The 25,659-nt window shown below is 35.8% G+C and overlaps 1 long non-coding RNA gene across 3 annotated transcripts; it reads left to right on the top strand.

The window, feature by feature from the left end:
* The first annotated feature begins 432 nt into the window (after positions 1-432).
* On the top strand, positions 433-10,025 carry LOC130409570 (uncharacterized). Of its 3 annotated transcripts, XR_008904867.1 has the most exons (5): positions 433-722; positions 2,920-3,038; positions 3,146-3,212; positions 3,292-3,345; positions 9,889-10,025. It is a non-coding gene; the product is annotated as an uncharacterized LOC130409570 (long non-coding RNA). The 3 variants fall into 3 exon arrangements; XR_008904866.1 differs by lacking the exon at positions 3,146-3,212; XR_008904868.1 differs by lacking the exons at positions 3,146-3,212; positions 9,889-10,025 and adding an exon at positions 3,501-4,678.
* Positions 10,026-25,659: the final 15,634 nt, after the last annotated feature.

Here is a 25,659-nt window from a genome sequence, read left to right as displayed (position 1 = left end):
GCAGTGGTTCTCAAACGGGGGCCCCAAGATGGGCCTCATTATTTCATGTAAACAAACATCAGAAAAAAATGACACCAACCAAAGTATTGATGTTCCTGAATCGTATAACAGAATTTGTTTATGCATTAATAAAATTATAAGTTTTATTTGGGGCTGCAAAGCCATGCACTCTACACAAAGGGGGCCTTAAAACACAAAAGTTTGAGAACCACTGCTATGGGGTCTATGAATGTGTGACTTCCGCGTTTCATGTGCATAGAGCCCCTTGAAATCTCCAAGAAATGTCAAATGTTGTGTTGTTGTCTATAGAGGGCAGTGCTGTGCAACACACGCCACCTAAACTTCACGGTCAGTTGGTTTCTCCTTATCACATCCAGGTTAAAGTGAATTTTAGGAAATAAAAATCAATATCTCACGCTCCACCTCGCAACAGTTACCCATGTCTCCACATGCACGTGAATTATCGCATTTCCTGCACTGACAGTTGCGAGATAGCATCTTTCAGGCAGTTGAAGAGATGCAGATGCAGATGTAGACGCATATGACATATGACTGTAGCGTTTTGCTTGTGCGTGCATATGTCTGACCACCAGACTCCTATCAGGCCATTTCCCCCCGCCACAGCTCGAGCACAAGCCCACGCTGAGCTCATCCTCACAGATAACGCCTGTGGTCTCTTCCTCTCGCTGGATACATGAGGCGGAGAACACCTGTGTGCTCTGGTACCCACAACTTTCTCATTTCATATTTTGCTTACGGTGCTGTTTTATCGCCCTTTAACAGAACCAGTGCTAATGTGTGTTGTGTCTAGAATATTAGTGAAATGATACTAATGCTGGTAGGCTACTTTGGTGCGGTTGTTTTAGTAATACATCATAAAATTGGTGAGGTTTTATAATACGGCAGTGGCAAAAAGCGACGAGACGTTTGTACAGTGTTTGCTTTCAATACTTCCTCAGGTTCGATTAAAACATCAAAACGTGAGGTGTCTCATCACTAAACTTGATAAAACTATCGGAGAATGTGGCTTTTATTTACATATTCAAACAGTGAATAGAAAACCAAAAAGATCACAAAAAATACATCAAACATTTACTGCAATCTTATCGGAATTTGGTCGATCTTTTGTTTTCGACTCCAACGATCTTTGTTCGTGTTATTCTTTGCAAAGCCTCGTTTAATTAAAGAGATTTAGTTTACAACAACAACATATCACTTGTACAAAATCTTTCACGTATCTTTAATAGTCCTAATATGTTTGTATAACGGGCAAACATGCCAATTTCCCAAAATTTGAATTCACTTTTGGCCACTAACGTATATGTAGGCCTAATACATCTGTATCAGGTGTAGTTTACAGACAGATTTAGCGTCTCAATCTTAACTTCCGGTAGACCTCAACAAAACATCTATGATTGTTTCAATTGAATTTAATAAAATGTATATACACAAAAATATTAATATATAATCAAGATATGAATTAAATATACAATTAATTGTTGTATTATGACCAAAGACAGACTAGAAGTTAACTTGATAAAAGCGTATTTAATGCCACGGGCCCTGGATGTGTCGATTGTTCAATTCAATATTTAGTTTGATTTTTACAGTAATGAAACCAGTTCTTCACAAATTCATTATTTCCATAAATAAATACAATTATTTTCATTATAGTCCTTCACTATAGATTGTGCTTTTTATTTATCGGCATCGTTCTGTAGGCCTATCAGGCTCTTTTTTTTTTAACAAATATAACATCAAAAACTTAGACACAATTAAGAGCAGAAATAAACAACAATAATTCAGAAGACAAAAAGCCAGTAAAGGGAAGTAAAATAAAAGCAAGTAAAAATAAAAATGAATAAAATAAATAGAAAAATAAATAAAAATAAAATTGAGCCAGGGGTAACAAAAACTTAAAATAAATTCAAGAGATAGAGAAACGCCTTGAGACCCTTTTGGTTTTCATTATAAAAAAGCTGAAATATTATACTTTGTGCACATTGTAACAGACTTTAATGCTTTGGCATTGTTAGAAGAAGAGATAGTACCCAAATAACAATTAAGGTCCCTATCAGGCTCTTACAGAAGAGAGACTCCATCAGAAGACGTCACTGTCCTTATATTTCTAAAAGGAGAAGCTGTCCACTGGACAAAAGTCAATATTTGGCGACCTCATTGCCGATGCCTCCCGCTGCATTCTTTAGACGACCGTGTGTTTGCGTGGAAGTGAAGGCTGGATGAGACCGAGAGCTGCAGAGGAGCAAGAGCACATTGATTTTCCCGTCAGTGCTAATAGATTTAGCAGCTCACTACTGACTACTCTCTCTCTCTCTCTCTGGAAACACTCTGTGACTTTGTGTGAATGATGTTCAAGCAGCAGAAAAGCCAAACAGTGTCAGAGAGGCAGTGTTTTGATTATCCAGCGCTGCGTGAAGCTTGTACTCTGCCGTGTGTTTTGGAGAACTCATAGACCACTGTGTCTGTCTTCCAATGCAATGCATGAGAGAGCACAGTGAGATGTGTTTTACAAATGTCACATTCAGACAGTCACTATGAAATCAAAATTGTAGAAACAGGTGCTTGTCTTACTTTGTATAGGTGATCAGTAAACTTTATTTTTGAAGAAAATGTATTTTTAAAACTATTCTAGTGCAGGTGTAATGTCATGATTCCATTGCTCTGTACTCCATTCAGACAGCTTCGTTCTGCTATATATCACACACATTTCATGATGCATAATGGTAAGAAAGGAAGCATTATCAGCTTGGTGTAAAGTTCACATTACTGGTATTGTATTGAGTTTTGATATTGCATGTCAACATCCTCAAAGGAAAAGTTCACCCAAAAATGAGTTATTTCATTATTTAATCGTCCATCATGTTTTTCCAAAGCTGTATGACCTTTTTTCTTCTGCAGAACAGGAAAGAAGATATTTTCACAAAAGTGACCCCATTGACCTCCATTGAATGGAAACAAAACCACTTCTCAAAACATCTTCAGATAAAAGAGTCATACATGTTTTAAATGATGTTAAGGTGAGTGAATGATTGAATATTTTTTGTTTTTGAATGAAATATCACTTTAATTGTCATAAAAATCATCCTAAAATTGGGAAAAGATCACTGTTTTTTTATTGTGGTAGGGTTTGCAGATGCTTAGGAGAAATAGAGATAGAAGGAAAAGAGGCTGTTGTTTATAATACAATAAAAGTATAAAGCTAAAACATTCTTATTGTTATTTTATATTGAATTTAAAATCTTAAATGAATCTTAACATGATCTCTCCTAGCTCTTATGATGTTTCAAAGAAGAAATGTCGGAGACAGGGGAAACTTCCACAAAGGTATGTTTTTCTTTCCATTTATTCACATTGCTGTCTATAAGAAACAATTAAGCTATTTAAAAGGTCTCATCTGTGCCTTTTATTTGTGGGGAAACCCTTTTATGGTTCAAACTGGAATCTTTATTTTGAAGTGTGTGGTGTAATTCCTTCATCAGCCTATATGAGTCACTACACATCCATGAGAAGAGCAGCAACAGTCACTGTCCAACACTTTAAATACTGATTAACCAAAAACAACAAAGACACTCCAAGATAAGATAGCAGTCTTCAAAAACCTTAGTAATGAATCCAAGTGTTGTTTTTGAACTTTATCATTTCTTCATTATTTATTTGCTCATTTTCCTCCCTGTGTCGTCATCACAAACCTGCCCTGAGTAAACTTTGCTTATATGTAAATCAATTGCTCACAGCTGAGAGACTGACTGAAGGTAAAATCTTGTTTTAGCCGCTTAGATTTATTTGAAACATGTATGATCTATTAGCTTCTGTATTGCACATAAGGGCCATTTCTTGACTTTTGAAAACTTTTGGCACAGCGTGTGTTTTATTACAGTGGGGAAGTGGCCCAGCCCCCTCTTATTCTTGCCAGACTGATGCGGGGCCCTTGTAAAATGCCATTATGCGTAAAGATGATTTCTATGTGGGAACTGCATAGGACTCTCTCCTGCTTCTCTTTGATGTATTATCTCGCAGACTTCCAGGATCTAATCCTAACCACCCATAAGTAAAGACAACCCTCCTCCCATCCACCCACTCGTTTTTTGCTTTTTGTGTCCTAATATCAGTGCCTCACCAAAACAGCTGTAAAATATTTACAGGTATATCTTTTTTAAAAAGACTATACTGTTTATGGCATTTGTTGTTTGTTCTTTTGTCTGTCTTTCTTTTAGTTTTGCCATCTGGTAAAAACGTATAATATAGGGGGAATACTCCCTGAATATCTGATGAGTACAAATAAAATTCTGTAAAGTGTGAGACGCTCGGGCAGGTTAGAAAGAGAGAAAGGAAGTGAAAACGGACCTCTTGATACTGTAAAGCCCTTTTGGGTTCCTTCCTTCCTGTGTTTGAGATGTCAGCCTTTGAATGGGGTCGTAAAGAGCCCCCCGAAAAACACAAGGACCAACACAGCTGCTTAACAAACCATATATTCTGTTAAAAAAAACTATGACATAAACACATCCAGAGAAGCATAAAAAAGCATTATAAGCACTTGCCATGATAAAGTTTGTAATAATAATTGTAAAGAAAGTTTTTGTGATCAATTCAAAATATGGAACCTTGGCTCTCCAGATATATATAAAACTTTCATTTTTAGAGTGTGTGTACTCACAAGCCATAGAGCGTGCTCATATTGCTAACTTTATGCTTTGTTAATTCTAAAAATGTGCGTATGAAATGAGTTTTTGGGATATAAAAATAAATGAATACGAAAACTTGTCTGACTATCAACTCTTTTGATTGAGAACATTGTTGTGTTTTCTTCGCTGGATCAGTCAAAATTCTGGGATTGGGACCTTTACTGGGCTTTAAACTATATCACGATATACGATACCGACGATAAGCATGATATTATAAACCAAGATTATCGATATTCTGTTAATTGTACACATATCGTAACATCGTAAAATATTCAGCATCCATTCAAAATGGTGCTGTAAGAGTTACTTTAATGCATGCGGGGGACGCAACAAATACCTTGATAATACCACCACAGCCAGCTTGGCTGTCCAAGATAACCGTGCAACGAAAATATAATATTGTGACAGCCCTATTCAATGCATAGTATTAAGAAAATAAGTAACAATTTCATAACAAACTAAATTATTATAATATTGTGTAACTTTCAAAACAATCAAATTTGGCCTCCAATGCGACACCAAAGTATGCATGAAAGCGCTTACCTCAGCTAATCCAAAGCAAATAGAAAGATTTTTCTAAACAATGCGTATGTATTGTTTTGCGTTACATCACAATTGGGGGCATTTTGTGCGTATTTTCTTTTCCTCAGCAGTTCTTTTTATCAGATGTTGACGCAACGGCTCTGTCCTGCTCTTTCACAGTTTGATAACAATACGCTGTTGACCTTTTTTTTGTTGTGTTTGCCTGCAATTTGATGGCCATCACCAAAAGGCTTAAGATGGCCTGTAATGTAATTAACCGAGTCAGTCAATGTTGATATGGATTTCTCTTCTCTCCATATAAGCATCTTTCGGCCTTGAAAAAAATCAAAGTATTGATATGTTCCAAGCCGAGTGTTTGGCAAAGTGGCTTCTTTTGTGTATTCTCTTCTCGGTTTTGCTCAGGTAAACACATTTAAAAAGAGGAAAACGGACCACCAGAGTGCTGCGCGTAGTCGACGGACCGCACGCGTTTATTCCTTAAACACGGCTTTTCATTAAAAAAGGATTAGGAAATTTCGTATAAATGAATATGGTTTGTTTACAAAAAGTTTGATCGTCGAAAGCCCAGTTGTAGAAAACGCACATAGAGACCTGTCTGGATTATTATGTTGTTTTGTTATAAAACCATGACTACACTTTTGTAAATTTTATGTTAATAGCTTTAAATGATGCAGGCAATTCTTGTTTTAATAATGCAAATGAGAATGTCAGGGAGGAACTTTATGTTGTGATTTGAAACCTTGCCTGTGTTATATATTTATATTACAGAATATCTCCAGTCCAGTTTTTGTATCTATAATTGTTTTATTTCATAAGGTTGTGATTTTAGACCAAAGTAACTTTAGAGTTTAAATTCCTAAGAATATTTTTCTTCATTTATATTCTCAAATCTGGTGAATATATTAGGATATCTATCAAAAAAGATCTTCATTGTTTCTGCTTATAACATAAAACGACAGATATGCTTTTTTGTGAGCAGCACGGGCACAAAAGAGATTTGTAAAAACTCTTTTGTGCCTGTGCTGTATTCACAGTTGTGTTGATTTTGTGTCTTATAGCTCTATTCTGGCTTGTCAGGAAGCATTACAATGCGACGCCTCTTTTGTTGTTGTTGTTAGATGGGTGGCAGCGCTTTAAAACAGTTCCTTGGGGGTAGAAAATAAGTATAATTTTTAGCCAATGAAAAGCATCTGAATCTGCTGCTTAAACCCCCCATAAAAGTTTCTTAATGGAGAAAGGAATGCTGTTCCCAGAAATGTCCCATGTATTGACCTGGGTGCTTTGGTTTTTGTTTGGAAAGGGCCATTCACTGCAATACAGTGCTACCTAAGACCACAAACCTCCTATTGTTATGCAATGGCTTTATGTAAAACATCAAAACCATTGTTCTCCGCTTTTTCCCCTGAAAGTATAATGCAAATAAAGAAAGCAAAAGGCAGCATGGGAAATGTTTCCCTGATGTTATTAGTTTTGTTTTCGAGCATTTAGGTTTTCATGGTTTTCCCGTTTACTTCCACGTCTACCGTGGTTTAAAATTTGAGTTGTATATGAACAAGTATGATTCACACCCATTTTTGGGTGCAGCCACGTGTGTCTCCGCTTCGCTCGAGCGCCTCTCTTGTAAATACAATCTGCTTTGTCATTTAGTTGTTGCGGCAGAAAATACTTATTTCACTCCGGTCAGCAGTTTGTTGTGTTGGCTTAAACCGTTCTATAAAGACACGAGCTCACTGTTTGAACAGAATGCTTGTGACTCCTCCCACAGATCTCTTTAATGTCTCGCCTAGACAGTAAGAAGATTAAATGGAGAGCAAACAGAAACTTTTGCTAAGTCTTCTGTTTCGTGAGATGTGAGAAGTGTGTTTCAGAAGAGATCTTCAATCAGAGATGTCCGTATAAACTCAAACAACAAAATACTCCAAAATACTCTAACTTTGTGTCATTTTAAAAGAAATTTAAGGAAAAAACATTTAAGGACATTTTGAGTCTCCTAAGTCGTCAATTATCTTAATATTTTGTTGTTCGAGAAGAAAAATGTTTAACATAACCACTCTCAACCCAAAGAGTCGATTTAAAGTAAACCACCTTGGTCGGATGCAAATAAGTGGCTCGCTTAAAAACCACAGATATCCAAATAGTGTACCTACACACCATGTTTTGAATTGCATGACTATTGGTCTGATTCGGGAGGGGGGGCAGGGCTGTTAAATACAACAGTCATGAAGGGCGTCTGCTCTTTCCAAGTCATGTGCATAATCAAACAAATTAGCATTAGGCTTTTTTTCTGAGATTCCATCGCACTCGACAGATGGCCATGGGGGAGGCCGATATTTTCTTTGCCCAGGCATACCTTATCCTAAGAAAACAAACATGATGGAAATTTGATCTCCACGCATCTCATCCCATTGTCCAGCCCTGTTACTGCATGCGTTTGCTTTACCTGCCTATTCCAGCTTGTTTCATTAGTAAAGCTGACAGCGAAGGATGTTTTGGAGGGATGGAAATGTATTGTTAGCTTTTATGTCTGAATAGGTGAAATTGAATGAATGGTGCTGTGCTGAAATGACTTCATTCATAATGGCTCTCAACGCACCATCTCTTCATTTACTAGAACGTGTCAGTCGGTCCATTTACACTGTAGGCATTAATGCTGATTCTGTCTTTATGAAAATTACTGATGGTTTGCTTGTGGTAATTTTTATTTTATTTGTCGAACCATGGTAACCACAAATGTACTATGTACACCACAGTAAGTTGCCCTGGTATTTGAGGTTGAACTTTGGTAATACAAATGATTGTAAATCTGCCCAAAATCATGATTATTACACTTTTACCGTAATAAAACCATTCTAATTTTCCTAAGTATGTAGGCAACTCTTTCTGCAGTGTATTATTATTATTATTTTTTTTTTTGCTTAAATTTTTTTGGGTATAATCAAATTGGTCAAAAGTCATGTTAACTTATTTTTCATTTTGTCCAGTGGTGAGATGTTGTAGCTAATACAAATAAGTTGAAATTGCTTAGTTTGTTTTTGATTAATTTAAGTAATGTAAAAAAAATTGAAATGACTTGTAAAATGACTTGTAAAAATGTTCTACTAAAATGTTAAACTATGGTTAATTTGTGGTCACCGTGTTGTAACTATAGTAACTGTGGGGTGAAGAACCATGTGTCCATATAACTCTTGAACCAAATGATGTTGTCGTGTTTGTGAGCCTGCTGTTTGAATTGAATATGATAAGAAATTCATGTTAGTGTTCTTGTGTAGTGTATGTTTCTCTGGTCTCACTATAGTGTTAATGTCAGGGTGACGTTGTCTCAGGCCGACACATGAACCGGCTGAACTCATGCTAATGAAAACATTAGCTCTCACACACCTCATCCACACAACACACAGGAAAGAAAGCAAGAGCAGATGCATTTTTTTGTGCATGAATGGACAGACAATGAGGATCAGGATCAAAAATGTGGAAACGTCTTGTGGAGTAAAAACGTACTGAATGATTAAGAACTGTAATGAATGTAAGACAAGAGAGAGAATCCAACAGGAATCTGTGATTGTCATAGTATATGTTATTTTATGAATGCTTTTTTAATATTTTCATTTGAAAGTATAATTTTTATGTCTCATTTTTCTATTAGTATATACAGCAGCAGAACAAATTAAAAGACCATTTCACAATCAGTGTGTTTAGGTTAAATTATTATTTTTGTTTCATTCTGTGAACTACTAACAATATTTATCCCAAATTCCAAGTAAAATTTTTGTTTATGTTTGCAATTATTTGCAGAAAATGAGAACTGGAAAAACAGGTGAAAATATCAGAAAAGATGCTCTGTATTTTTTCAGACCCCAAATACTGCAAAGAAAAAGTTCAGATTCACTTTTAAGCAATACAACAGTAATATTTGTAAATCTATTTAAGATAGGTTTCAAAAGATGTATTATATTGATATTAATAAAATGATCATTTTTATCCCAGTTTTAATACCGTGCCGTCAGTCTTTACTGACTTGTCATTCAACAGTCACTGGACTGGAATGGTCATCTAGAAATCTAGAAATGCTGATTAAATTATAATAAGGAATGATCTCTTATATATATATATATATATATATATATACTGTATATAGTGTTTACTATCATCTTATGAGGAGTTTTAGGGAAAAAAACATTTACGACCAAGATGATATATTAATGAAACATGAACTTTTAATGCTCTAAGTTTGAAGGAGCAACATTATTTTCATCACATTTTTATGTTGTTCTGATTGGACAAGGAGCTTGGCAGACAGTTTACAAGAGTTCTCTTCGTAAAATTCATATGAAGATACATGAATGTGATGAGACTGACGCCTAGTTTTTATTGGATGATGTCCAAATCTATGGACATCTGCCTAATTAGCATATGAGACCCCGCCCAGCTGCACTATGAATTGGTTGGTGGTCTGATGAACTTTCCATGGATGAAAGAATCTATAACCATTTTATTGAAGGACATTGATAAGCTGCATTACTGTGCCATCTAGTATCTTAGTTTAAACATATAGATTAGAAAATACATGACCAGTCAAAAGTTTGTACTGATTTAGTTTTTAATGATCTTTTAATGACCCAAAATCCATTTCTTTCTTCTGCAGAACACAAAACAACATATTTTGAGGAAAGTTGGTAGCCAAAGACCACTGGACCCCATTTACTTCCTTTTTATGAACAAAAAAATCATTTATAAAAATATCTTCTCTTAAATGTCAGCAAAGAAAGAATCCTATTCAGCGTTTAAATGACATGAGGGTTAATAAATCATGACAGAATTATTGCTTTTTGCTGTTTTTTTTAATCTTCGTGATCCAAAGCTTTGAAAGACACATACATGAAACTCTTTCGATACTATTTCAATACTTTGTGAAGTTGGATCAGATCTATCATCTAATTCATCAAAGTGTGGCTACTTAAAAACAACGAGAATAAAAATGATTTCTTTTATGTTTTATAATTTGTATTCTTACATTTGTTATGTTTTTCTTTCATCATTGTTAAATGAGAAGCTATGTTCTGACTCACTGTGTATATGAGAAGAGCAAACATCTTTGAAATAAAACCCCCGCTTGCCGCATCCAAGCGACTTTCCGGGAAGTGTTTTGACACGTGATGCCCATCGCTCTTTTGGTGTTTGTGAATTATGCAGTTGCTCCACGAACACACAACCTGTCGGAGGCCATTAGAGCTTCCCCAGATTGATGCCACCTGTTTGAAACATTCATGGGCTTCCTCCTTTCCACAATCTGACCCAATACATCAAATTAGCTCATGCGAATAACCCACCAATTATTAAGAATGGATAAGATTCATATGCAGGCACACAAAGAGCCAAAGGCCAGATATCATCTATAAAATAGAGCGTGGTGTAACCCAACACCAATGAAGGAATGCACTCCATCAATCCCATTGTGTTTGGATACATACAGTTCCCTTTTGTGTGATAAGTGCACCCTGGCCGTAGAGATAACAACACAGCCCCTAAAAGCTCAGATGAGACATTGGGTGTCGACACCTCCACCATCAGGATTCCTGGACAGTTTAATCTTCTGGGTTCAGGGTCTAGGTAGGTGGTAACGTTGAAGGAAAACACAGTCTTGGAGTATTTTGGCTGAAGGTTTCCTCAATTAATGTTCGACTATTTTATGACTTGAGGGGAACGAAACCTAACTGGTATCTAATGATGAGTCAGACTTCAGTGTAATGATATGGTGGGATGTAACTTGGAGGGCGTATTGATCATCTTATATGAATTACTTCATACTTCATTGATTTGAATGGCAAGTGTCTATTGACTGTTTAGATCCATTAATGTAAAGAAATGTGTAAAATGGACATAAAAAACTCTCTTTATTTAAAAACAGATTAAAAACAACGGGAGTTAAAGCAGATTGCTTTTCAATACACATTCAGTCACAGCGTAATATATCGTTTTATAAATACTTATAGATATCTAAACCTAAAATTAAATGTGTGCATTTATTAAAGGCAAGAAAAGATAAAAAGTCCTTCTGAAATCTCCATATTTTGTGATTTTTGTTATAAATAAATCATTATTATAAGTCACCCATGTTTATAACTGGATTTTGCAAATATCTAGCCAATAAAAAGTGCTCTGTATGTCCTTTTATGTGTATGTTTTTTATTGACTTGTTTTTATTTTTGTTTAACTGTAAAGGTCATTTGGTCAACCCCGAGAACATTCCTTTTTCCAACATGTTCATTGCTTTCATCTTTCCTCCACTTAGTAAATCTCCCACAACACATCTGAACACGTTTCCTCTGTGAGTAAAGCTAATTAGATACCGTGAGATTCAAAGGCCTTAACTCTGAGAAGCATGGCCTACAGGTTTGTGCTAATGTCACCGTTTAGCATTCAAAAAAGCACGGCTTCTGTTCTTTCCACGCTCTCTCTCGTGCCTGGACTGTTAGTCAGGATGTAATGAGCGCTATAAACCGAGCATTGACTGAACAGCCAGTCAAAGGGTCAGCAACTGAATAGGTAACATCAATTTTATGCCTGAGTTGGTGTGAGTCAGGATATGAAAACCTCCAGGCATTGTGGGCCACGGCTTAAGTTAAAAGGACTGGGCGGAAGCTGACGGAAGATTTGTCATCAGATTTTTTTCTTCCTTTTTTCTTTTTATTGACATTTGTTCCCAGCGTGAACCTCCTGCTTTGTGCTTTGAGGTCAGGAGATTGGACATATAGTTCACCCCAAAAATGTGACAGTAAAGATAGCTTTTAATTTATAAATACTTTGTTTTATTTAAAGTGAAGTATAATTTCTTATTTTTGATAAAACAAAAATCAAATTCATAAATAAATATATACATAATTAAGACACATTTTAATCATTTTTACCTTTTTATATAATTTATAACTTTTTATAAATGTACATTTTATATATCGGTGACATAAAGATCTTTGATTTGCTTTATTATTTTATTTATATTAATTTTTATTATTACGTTTTTAAAACATGGCAAGTAAAACATAAATTTTATCTATTGTATGTGTTTAGTTTTGCTTCATGTTCATACTGTATATTGACTTTTATTATTATTTATTTTTTATTCTTCTCTTTATTCCTGGTTTGTCCTTAGTATTGTGTAACTTTTATGTTTTTCTTATTTTGTAATTTCCTGTTAATTCTGTTCATCTAATCCATCTTTTTAAGGAAGAATTTCATATCGCCAAATCGCAGAAGCCATTAATTAATATGTTAATATGAGCATATTTTATAGATTATGAAAATCTGAAACATGGTGTAAATATCTATATTTACACAAATCTGACTTTATAACCTGAACATTATTAATCCTGCATTAAAATATTACAAATTTAATGAGTTGGCATGAGACGGCCTCAGACTTCAGGTGTTATAACTGTAACCATATGTAGGGCCTTACGCACCTTTAACAAGGTGTTAATTGTGGAGTTTGTGAAGGGAAGCATTAGTTATTTCCATCCCACTTTCTTTGCGGCGGGACACATTTTGTGCACAAGTTCACACAGGATTGAGCAGTAATTATACACGGCTCTTATGTGCAGTCAGCTATAGAAAGCCAAGTACTGTTTCCCAACGCTTGAATGATGAGAGAATTCAAGTGCTACATTATAGTGTGCTCAGTCACTTGAAACCAAATTTACCGTTTCTCAAGACACCCACGAAAGGTTAACAATGCAGTTTTTTTATAGTTAAATCCCAAACTGATATACATGAGACACAAGTAGGGTTGTGATTTGTTTTTCATGTTATTGGTGGTTGGGAATGGGGGGTCTGGGGCAGGAAGGCAGTTAGTGGCAGTCGGGGGAGGCAGAGTAACCCATCCATTGTCCTTGAAATACTTTTAATTACCTCCTCAGTGGGGGTGTGACTTCAGTCATGAAACTGCTCGCTGGACGTATCAGGTTAATCTAGTTATTGGTCATTTTTGCTTTGAGGGGGATAAATGTTGTCTGTAAATCTTTTTTTAATACAATTTTCATTAAGGTTGCAAATGAGAACAAGCCACATCATTTTACACAACATAATTGTGTATTCTTAGTGTACAAACACAATAAGTTAAAATAATATATAAACAATTTATCTTTCTATTTGGACCCAAACAGTGGATGGGTCTTCCACAAAGGGGTGTAATTTGTGATAATAAACAGTTTGTGCATTTTTTTTTGTTGTTGGTTAATTTTCCATGTAATACTATTTTGATTGTCTAAACTTTTTTATTACCATAAAAGTATAGACTACAAAGTCATACAAGAACACTAAAATATTGGTGTATGTATTTTACAGTCCAATGTAGAAAGTCGAAACAGCAGAGTTATTTCTTAAAACCGAAACCTAACTCATATAAGGTCTATTTTTAAGGGGGGAGGGTGGACTAGAACTCTAAAAGGTTGCGATGGATTGCTGTCAGTTGGGCTCTTGTCATATATAATCAGGGATAAAATGAAGTTACACTCTATGACCACTGGTGGCGCTACAGCGATGCTAGATAAACTTCTAGAAGTATCACTTACACATGGTCCTCTATGATGCTGTGTATATGATCGTGAGAAATAATACAATAGGAAACAAACACACACACTATTCAGCTATATATTTTAGGATGTTCAGCACAATTTGATACTTTGTGTAATATGCTATATTGATATCAATAAATATTTACTTTATTAACTTCAGTCATGAACATAAGAATTATTCATGCAATTATAAGAGATGAGATTAAATTCAAAAGAGACAAGAATATTCAGATATGGTAATCAAATAATTTACTAATGTTTATATAAACAGAAAAATCTGTTTAACTGCAATATCTGCTTAGTCGTGCAGCAATAACTTTAAATGATTAAACAAATATTACATGTAAAATTATGAGATGATGTTGAGGATGTGCTCTAGAGCGTCTCTACCATAGTCCTGTTGTTTGGGTTAGAAGACCTCCCATCATTAACACAATCCAGCGTGTGTATGTGTGTGTGTGTATGAGAGAGAGAGATAGAGAGAGAGAGAGAGAGAGAGAGAGAGAAGAGAGAGAGAGGGAGGGAGAGAGAGAGAGAGAGGGAGGGAGAGAGAGAGAGAGAGAGGGAGAGAGAGAGAGGGAGAGGGAGGTGATGAGAGACCAGAAACACAGCCTTATCAAACCACAACCAAATTTAGATCCACACATCTACAAGTAGACACAGTCCAGATATAAACAACTGTTAAACAACTAACCCAATTGGTACATCACAGCTCAGGCTCTTATCTTCTACTTGACTGATAAATACAGATATTGTTTACACGGCTTCTCAGAATACTTCATTCTTATTGGTCAGCTGTGGCATTATGTGGTCAATCTTTATTTCCGAAATGACAGTTTATAATTTCATTTAGAATTGATTGTTGTCTCGGGCAAACGATTTCATGCCTTGTGTATCACTGTTGCATTTTTTTCGGACACAAATCAACTTGTTTACTATAGTATGCGTTTATTATTATTTTTGCTGACTGTATATTATGCCATACATATTTTTATATATAGCTTACTGCGCAGTTGAGGACTAAAATATAAATATAAATATTTTTATTTTACTTTTTGTTGTTACATAATATAATTAGAAGTTGTTAGAAATAGTTTTTTATGGACAGTGTGCAATAAGTCAAGATTTAAATCGTACATACGACATAACAGTTAACTAAAAGAAGTGTTTAAATATGGTTGACACTTAACAATAAGGTTTCATTTTTTAACTTTAGTAAATGATCTGACATGGAGCAATATCATTTTTCGGATTTTATTAATTTTTCTCAAAGTGAGTTAACGTCAATATTCCTGTTAGTTCATTGTGCATTAATTAATGTTAACCGATACAAATTTCGATAAAAAATGTTTTATAGTAAATGCTGAAATTAACATGAGCCAAGATGAATAAATACAACCTTTTTGTTACCCAAATATGTTTTACTAGTAATATTCAATTCAATTCACTTTTATTTATATAGCGCTTTTTAAATGTTGCAAAATTATGAGACATTGTGATAACCCTCAGTAATAATGTCTAATCATGTGATGTGAAAAGTAAGTCCCACCCATGTGACCGTTCTGAAAGGTGACCCCCAGCCAATGAACATGTCCACATAGCTTTGCCATAATGCTGACCTTTGGGAACATGAGTGGCTGGTAAAGTTCAACCTGCGAACGTGTTATGTTGTTCTGTTGTTTAGCCCCAAACAAACCCTGGAGTTCACATTCAACATGTACCACAACAATTGAGCCATTTCCAATATAATAAGAAAAACTATATGTATTTTGAGGGTGTATAGATGTCCCCACCCTTAACTGACCCATTAGATCTCTCAAGTCAAACACACCCCACCCCCCTCCTGCTTTTCTTTCAAAGGAGGAGGGGTGGTGAGGAGAGATTACAAACCATCTGAATCTCTTTTAACTAAAGTGCCCACAGTGGGATGAGGGCAATTATTCCTGCATGATGCATTCCTTCCCAAAACAGCATTCCCACTCCATTCAGCAACACCATCCTGGAAGAAAGAGAAATCACAGACGAGATCTCTGTTTTTTCTTTACATCAGTGAGATTAAAATGAGAGTCAACTTTTGCTTGAGTGTTTTGTGTTTTAGATATTTCTTTTATTTAGATCAAAATATCAGAAATCTGACAAATGTCTCCATAAGAGACTCAAATTGAGCTCAGATTGGTCAAGTCTGCAAATCAATATTTTTGAAGGGCTCAATATGAACTCAAACCATTCTCATCAAATGTACTCAACTCCAGATTATTTTACCTTCATGGTCTACTTTCATTTTACACCTCCATACTCTTTACGTATGTCAACAATTAGCTCATTTGTGTCTGTTTTTATTTCTTTAGACAATTTTGTTAAAAACATACTTAGAACATCAAATCTAAGCTATGAAAGCCCATATTTCATAACTTCATGGCCTTATGTTTCTACTGTCTGTACTGTTTGCTGTAAAGCTGCTTTGCAACCATGCAAAATTGTGAAAAGCTCCATAGAAATAAGTTTGAATCTACTCGAACACGTGCAATGCAAAATGAATGGATCCGTTTATATAAGAAGCCCTTCTCCATTACCCATATCCATAGCTTATATGTGTTCTTTACATTTTTGCGTATGTATGCTTTAATAGTCAAATCATTTGATTTGTACATTCAAATGCATTTAGTGCAGGTGGGTGTGTTAACTGGACCACATCTTTCTAGTTTACTATAAGAAGAGAAGATTTAATGAACGTTAATAATACGTTCTCAACTGTCAATTTTATAACCAAATTTTGGTGAACTATTCCTTCAAGCAGTTTTTTGGGTCATTACTTCATAGACGTGGTAATGTATTACCAGAACTATAGATAGCCAGCTGGACCGGCCAAGCTCATGAGTAATGATAAAAATCCAGCTGCTGCAGTTTGAGAAACAGAAACCTGCAATTAGAGAAGATTAATAACCGCATGCTCTAATGAAGACCCCCACCCACCCCGAGTGCCCCCCCTTAGGCGGATCTCAGTGAGAAAAACTATCTGTTTGTTTTTCCTCTCCAGGATCATACTGATTATGAGAAAACGGCTCTTTAGTTGTAATTGTCACATGGAATGTCCCGCCTTTTATCGTCCGAGCGAGAGTCCAAACCTCATGGAAGTGGAATTTTTCATAATGCTGTAATGGAAATTTCCGTTCTCATGCTTTCATTGAGAAAGCTCGTTTCAGAAGAGTTTTGCAGTTTTTCTGCTTAAAATGGTTTACAGAATTTAAAGCATTGAACATAAATATACAAACGTTTGATAGGAATTTATTTCAAGATCGTTTTACACAATTTTACACTGTAAACTGCATCATTTTTGCTGTAGAGACTGGAACCAAACAGGTGTTTCTCTTTGATAGCTCCGGAGATTGTGTATTATTTAAGTTTCAACTTAGACTGCAATGTTTCTTCTAAAAATAGAAAGAAATGAGACAACTGATCCAATCTATGAAGTTGGAGGTGTAAATAGAGATAAATCTGGATTTGGGTTCGTTTTGACTGCAGACTTGACAAATCTGAGCTCAGTTTGAGAACTCTTCTGAAACTCTGTCAGATTTCGGACTCTTTTTTTCAATAATACGCCATCAGAAGATGCCGCCCAAGCTGTGTGTGTTCTCACAGGTAACTCAAGAACGTCATACTTCACGCTTGGTGTTGTGCTATGAAATGCTCTCTTGCATGTATCTGAATAGTTTAGCTCAGTCACGTCTATCCGTGGTGTTAAATGAAGCACATCGTATCCCAGAAGCCTCTGTGTTCCTCCAGAAACACGACACCCAGGCGAGTATCATTTGCCGTTGTCTCTATTGCTTCTCACTGAGGCGTGGAGTCAATCGCTGCTATTCCGAACGATAAGTCGCGGAGGTAAATATATCGACTGAGGTGAAGATGGTGCTTTTGTCTTGTGCCTCACGCTCACTGCAGCCATCTGCTTTATATTTGTGCCGCAAAGACGACCGGGCCGGCGCTATACATGTGTTTGTGTTTTTGTGACATCAGGAACTTGATAGAGAGATCGCAGAGAGATGTTTAGAATAGAGAAGGTGGGGGATTGTGCCTATTTGCAACCTTTAACCCTTTTCCTGCTTTTAATGGAGATAACCAGCTAAGACCAGTCATTCAGAATTACTGTCCAAAAATCAATGGTAGTACACACAGAGATGCACAAAAAATATGGTTTTAATGGAAAAATTTCCAAGTTTTGAAAATAATCAAGTGCAATACACATTTCACACGTGGTACAATATATTTTGATTTATTTAACACAACCTTTGTGTATTTCACAATTGTATCTGTGCCTCTGCATATGCATATTTTGTGTATTGTGTCATTTATTGATAGACAGATAAAAACATACATTCAAAACTCAACTGTCTTCTGAGACCTGGAAGCTTCTGTAACCAAGAATTCATTATTAATTAATTCAATAATTTATTTATTAATTCATTCAAAAAGACAATGATGTCAAAGAAGAATGTTTTTTTGGTTCTACAAAGAACAATTTACTTAAAGGTTCTTATTTGATCTTATTTTGTCGGGATAAGGAACCTTTTGTGGATTTTAAAAGTTCCTTATGGAACCATTCAGACAAAAAATGTTCTTCTATGGCATCGCGAAGGACGTTTTATATAAATTATATAAACTAACATGTATAAACTAACATATTTTGTTGTATATACTGTATATAAATTATGTTTTTTTTAATTGATTTGTAGTCAGTGATATATTTGTTTTCTATGCTATGCCTATTGTCTTACTGATTTTCATCTGGTTTGGCCCATCTGGATGCAGGTCATGAGTCTTATTTACTTGTTTGCATTCTTTACAATTGCCTAAAACACACATGACTCCCACACACCGGTCCTTTGGGGTCTTGTGGGGCCAGTATATTTGGTGATGTATATCTCTTACCAGATTAACCAGTCTTAAACTACAGCTATGTCTGGAATGTGTAGAGTCATTTCACCAGTTGATAAATGACAGACCAAACCTAAACAAACATTTCACATCATGATGCATCACCCGTATAATTGACAGCTACAGTGCATTTCAAAAGAATCATTAATTTAACATCCTGTTATTATATTCATCATAAGAAGGACACAGTTTAAACATATCAAATCAATGTTTTTTTCCGATTGAAGGTGATATATTTGTACTAATCTCATTTGCTTCATACTCACAGATCAATAGAGGTGATGATCTGTTGTTTCCAGCCGGAGAACCTGAGCCAGAGCTTTTGTTAACTGTAATGAAATACATGTTTAAAAAGGAGAAGCGCATTAATTTTTCATGTGCACTGCGCTTGACAACTTCAGCACAGTCCACTATAACAACCTTCAAGGGCCTCCTGACCCTGGGAGGGGGTGACCTCTGACCTTTATTGGGCCTCTTTTATGAGGATTTTTTCAAGACTCTGGCCAGATGGCTAAACTATCAAAGGGTTTTTTATGAGAAAAATCTGCGGGCTGGAGTGCGGTGGTGTATTTCTTTCATTGTGCAGCCCTGCCTCCGAGAGTCCCCACTCGAAGTCGCAGCGGAAATGGGAACATTGGTTGAACATTTGTGCGACATGGAAACTTGTTTAACCTCTTAACACCATTTTTGAGGGTATTATCGATATCGAGATTATCAACGGTTTTGAATCAAAAAGCCAATAGTGAGTTGATGATACTCAAAAAGAAAGGTGTGACTGAGGATACATCAATCATCATACTCGACCACATGATCAAACAGGCCTCAGGCATAAAGGATTTTGAGAACCTCATTTGTAACCCTGGATCACAAAACCAGTCTTAAGTAGCACGGGAACATTTTTAGTAACAGACAAAAACACATAGTATGGGTCAAAATTATAAAAAAAAATGATGCCCAAAATCTTTAGGATATTAAGTAGAGATCATGTTCCATGAAGATATTTTGTAAATTTCCTACATTATATATATATATAAACTTTATTTTTGTGAGTGTACGGCCTGCCACAGTGTCCCTGATTGGCCAAAGGCAATTTTCTCAATATTTTAAATTTTTCACTCTCTCAGATTTTAAACGATTGTATCTCAGACAGATATTGTCCTATTCTAACAACTCATACATCAATAGAAAGCTTATTTTTTCAGATTGTGTAAACATCTCAATTTTGAAAAATTGACCCAAGACTGGTTTTGTTGTCCAGGGTCACATTTGTCATCGCCTGTGTTTATGGGCATCATGTGCATACAAAGCTTTTTTGCTTGATGCATATCCCCCAAAAAAACATTCACCAAAATGCATAATCATATATTTTGTCGCAACATTTAACCTTTTATAACATAAACATGTACAGTTTTTTCCTTTAAAATGCAGTTTTATTGATAATTTGGCTTTAAATTTTGTTTCATGTTTAATATTTACCAATTTTGTTATGTTTCATTTATTATTAAGTTTAGTTATTTATTTTTAGTTAATCATTTTAGTACCTAAACTTATGTCTCTATATAGGCAACATTTCAAATTTTCATTTAGTTAAACTTTATTCAAATAATATTTAGACCTATATTTGATTTGATTTCAATGAACAGAAATTTCTTTTTTGTTCACTGTGATACGTTTTTTTGCTTTATTAAAAAGCATTCTGTCCTTTTCACTTTTTTATCTTCTAAATTGATGGCATTAAATGGTATGAACACATGCGCCAAGTAACATGACAGTCTGCTGAAATCCATAACGGAGGAGAACCGGAGAAGATGCAGGAGAAGAATTGTGTGTCCCTGGGTCATTGTAACTTCAACGCTTCACATCACTCATGAGGCACCTTTATGAGAGATGAACTATGTGGATGGATTGGGTTTCTGAGGAACCAGTTTCACAGACGTTTTCTTTGCTATCAACAACTAGACTGGCTTGAGTATATACCACAATTAAACAAAGAGGGTTCAAACATCATTACTACAATATAAGATGCTCATGTGCAATGACAACATAACCTGACTCGTATCAGAGCACCGCTATGCCGTTGCTATGATGCCTTGGATGGTTGCTAGGATTTACTGGTGGTTGTTAGAGGGATTCCTGGTCTTCACCGTCAAATCGATGTGATGTTTAATACTATATGTCACAGGTTACCTATTTAGCATAAGCCTAAGGGCTTTTCACAAAAAAATTTGTCCACTAGGTAAAAATTGTAATCAAATAGAAAATCATATAAACATCTCTCGTGTTTGTAGCACATTAACTATGAATGAACCAAATCATTTTCATTTAATTATACATTTAACAACTGCTTTACCCAAAGTATTTTGAAAGGTGCTCAGTGAATTGTAAGCAGTCTCTGGCTTTCATTAATAATACTAAAGGAGCTGGTTTCAGCTGCATTGGTTGACTCTTGTTAGGAAGTCGCGTGAGCTGTTAATGACAGCTGCTGTGAACATTACCAGTCGGGCACCAGCCCTCATCTCTACCCTCCCCAAAGCCTACTTCACTTTCAGCCCTGTAAAAACTTCACAAGATAAACAGCAGACGTGAAACGGCAGCTTACGATACAGTAGAGTTTTGGACTGGATTTAGATTTTGATCAACTGAATTTGAGTTCAAATTTCCTCACATCTGATGTTTGATTTTGAGTTCATTTGCAAATACAGATGACTCGGTTTTTATTGATTTTCATAAATCATGTGTTTTTTATTGTCTGTGCACATTTAAATGCAAAATTTGAAAAAAAAAAACATGATTTATGAAAGATGAAAAGAACGAAGTTGGTAACACTTTTCATTACGGTTTCCTTAATAAAACATTTATAAATGTCTTCATTAGTCATTAATAAGTCATTTACAGATGCATTATGATGCAGTTATAACTGCATGAATAAAAGAGGGATTTTAACGAAATACTTGCCAAATACGGTGCCATTTTAACTCACATGTTATAAATGCTTATTTAATGTATTTATTCATTATTTATTTAACTCAAAAGCAAATTCATTATTATCTTGATGTTGTTTGCAATGTAGGGTGTCAGACTGGAGACTGTAGGGTGTTATGTTGTTTTTCTTATACCTGCTCACTATTTGGCAGGTATTTGTTAGAATTTTTATGTATGCCGTTATTACTGCTTTATAATGCATTTGTAGATTACTTATTAATGAACACATTTATAAATGCTTCATTAAGGGAACCTTAATGTAAAGTGCTACTTCAAAGTTATCAGTTTTTTCCAAATAAAATAGTATTTTAAAATCAAAGTTGACCCTACGTTGTAAATAGCGCTGGTTGTGAAGAGAAAAAAACCCTTGGTCTTCCATGACCTTCCCGCATATGACTAGTTTTGTGGTATCCAAATTTATTCACAAAAAAGGTCTGTCATTAAATGAAAATGTACTTTGGAAGGTGGTCAGTTTGACGACCTGGACAGAACATCCATTACATTACAATCCTTCTTTCATTCCTGAATGAAATGCTTGCTTTTCCAGATCCAATCAATTCGCAGTGGAAGAAACAAGCCACACCCTCTATTTGTCTTTTTTGATATTCCTTTCACATAACAGTATGGAAAGTTGGTTGAACTGTCCAACAACAGTCACATTTTTTTTAATCATGAATAACCTAAATAAATACTTTCATAATTTTCAGTGATTTTTATCATACACATTTACAATTATAATTTATTTTTATTTATGTTAACATTTATTTATGTACTGGTTATCGACACAGCAATAAAAAACTGTAATTTAAAATAAGTGATTTTGTCTTAATTGAACACATTCATTTAAATATGAATATTCGGATTTGCCTTGAAGTGGATGATTTGCAGTTTTTTTTTTCACCTTACATTCTCCTTTGCTGATTTTTGCTTTGTATGTAAAAGTTTATTTACACAGATTGCTAGACATAAAACAATGCGATTTTGTCCTAATATTTCTTTGACATCATTTTAACCAAGCTCAACGTGCAATTGCTTGACGTAAACAAAGCATTTCTTTTTTTACATCTTTGTTCCTCATAGGTACGGTAATCTAAGCTGTCCTGCTTTGCGGTTTTAATGTGTCCATTCCTGTTCCTGATTGCACGTTGAGGTCGCGCAGGATCTAAAGTCACTGGAAGCAGTTAAAATAATAGGAGCTGACCACATGTTGGAGCTTATGAGATGTGGCCTCTCGACACACAGAGGAGCCGCTGTGAGCAAACCCACCGGAGACGCCGGGAGAAAAGCTGTTGTTGTGTCTCGCTGTGTTTAAAAATAATACAAATATTTATACAGTCTGATATTCAGCAAACATGGGATGCAAGGTATTGCTGATACATGAAATATATGCAAAACCCTATAAACTAAACAAATTTTCTTTTTTTTCCGATGACCCGGCTACTTTCGTGTAACGGCAAGTAAACATATTGCTTGTATTAAGATAAGTGGACGTAAACATAAATCATAATGTGTGTGTGTGCGTGTGTGTGTAAAGATCCAAGAAATGCTGTTGTGAGTTTGTGCGACTGCACACTTCCTGTTTGTCTTTAATCACAGTTGCACTTACACAAATAGACACATACAGTGCGTCTACACAACTTCCTACTCAACAGCAGATGAGAGGTCTGAAAGATTTTTTATGAGTTCAACATTTTTATAATTGAAATTTGAATCTCGTATGTGGTGCTAATTTCCTATTCATTTCCTTCATGTTGAGTAAATTTAAACATATATCGGGTAGAATATAATATGAACATCTAATGAATTAATGGTGTTAGGTGTTATAATATATCATAAATTAATAGAATGTTCTCTTTTGTTTGGTATTAAAGTCGCCGTGGGAAGTTGCGATCATGTTTACTTCCGTATTCTCACACAATTCCGAGTGGAACAGAATTACGAATGAGAAAAAAATGTGGGCGTGGCTTGTTTTTCCGCCGCGATTGGATGTTTAAAAACACCCGTTACATTTTGAAATGGAACTTGGAGCAGACTGACAGTTGAAGGGGAGGAGTTAATAGATGCCCCGCCCATGCAGTCTAATTTACGTCGTTTAAGATGGATGGTCACTACAGGACGGAGGTGCATTTTCAGATTTTTACTGAAGATTATGAGGGTAAATTCATTTAAAAAAGAAAAGGACACACATTGGCAAGCTATTTACAATAAATGCTGCCAAATTTCAAGAAAAAATAGGAATTGTTATTTTTAATTTCACTGGGACTTTAAACTTTGGCACATCTTGGCTACACTGTAGGTATCAATCAAAGGTGCTGTTGATGTTTTAAAGAATCACCAGCGGTGGCGCTAGAGATGAAAATTGACGGTTAACTGTAATTTTTTTTTATTAACCTTACTTACGTTTTAAAAATTTTAGTCTTTTAAAGTAATTCAGAGCTACAATTTACTCCATAGCTTGAATGCATATGATTGCAAAATTTGTGGCTAAACTTATTTTCCTAACAATAAGGAAAACTCCTGTAAGTTTTGACATTTTCTATGACATTACGACCTGTCTGACTTAAACCAAGTTAAAAACTTTTGGAAAGACCGCCCTAGCAATCCTTATGAATCAGTTTACATTTTCTTTAGCAAAAGATTTCTTCATCCTTCATTCTTGGCTCTACGTAAATTGATCGCCAGCTGTAAATTCAGATTAATCACACCCGAATCAACTCCGCTTTTCCTTCTCTTCACAACAGCAGCGGCCACCAGCCGGGCCGGTCACATCTCCTTCCGTGACAGTGACCCTCATATGTTCACATCTGCAGCTCACGAGTGTCTCCAGCTGCCGACGTCTCCGCGCGTAGACCACACACACCTGTCTGCTCCCAGCATCCTTTTGGGCTGCCACACTTGCTAAACGCCGTCCCATAGTTCTCTTGAACTACACAGCTGGTTGGTGATGAACTACTTCATCCGTTCCAAATTACAGCCGGACGGTTTTGATTGATCGCAATTTTAAGGTCTCACGTTTACAATTAACTAAGTTTTTCAAAACAATGTGCCAACTTGCAAAACATTAAAAAAATATCTATATGTATAATTTGTATTTGAATGGGACACACGGCGGCCTCCTTTCTGGATGCTAATCTTCTGAATGGCCCATGATTGAACCGCGGGCGCCCGCCAGCTCTTTTCTTCCCAGTCCTTTCTGCTTTCTAATTTTTAGTTACTGTTGAATCCACTGAGCTTCAGCAAACACAAAGAGGCGCTGAACGCCGGCCAGCCCACCCCACAGATGGTCGGTGGATCTGAGGCTGTCAACACAGCGGAACGAGCCGGTCACCGGGGCTCTGTCTCCACAGGAGCGTGCTCGGCCTGAATAGGAGCATTTCCACTGACTTCTATAGCCCCCCGCCAGGCATTTGTAAAATGATTTGTGACAAATTTGTTGGATCAATATGGATGCCGGAGGTGAGGCTCCAAGCACCGCTTGGTTCCTCGTGGCTAAGCTAAAGCAGATTTGTTTGAATCGGTGTAGCGCTAAAGACATCTGGACTTCTGAGGTGATGACACGTTGACCGTGACCAAACTCGCTAAGCTGGTCAAAACCTGACAAAGAAACGTAATGAGTTGTGATAGGCTTGAGAGAAAGTGCTTGTGCGGGGATGACTTGCATTTGCTCACAAAGTTAATGAACTCTTGGAAACAAGACAAGAAAACTCCCAATGAACAATAAAAACTGCTTTTTAATGCCTCTGTTGTTTCTCTCTCTTAGACAGCAATGAGATTTGATAGTAAATATAAAAAATTTAACTGTGCTTAACATCTCTCAGAAAGAGCCAGATATCTCGCAAATGAGATCACAAACCGAGCTTCTGATTTCAGTTTTAAAATTCTCAGTTTTTGACATTATTGAGATCTTTTCTGAAGCTCTAATGAGAGAT

The sequence above is a fragment of the Triplophysa dalaica genome, chromosome 20 (assembly GCF_015846415.1).
Source record: "Triplophysa dalaica isolate WHDGS20190420 chromosome 20, ASM1584641v1, whole genome shotgun sequence".
In the NCBI taxonomy this organism is placed as follows: Eukaryota; Metazoa; Chordata; class Actinopteri; order Cypriniformes; family Nemacheilidae; genus Triplophysa; species Triplophysa dalaica.
This window is presented reverse-complemented; position numbering and strand designations above follow the sequence as displayed.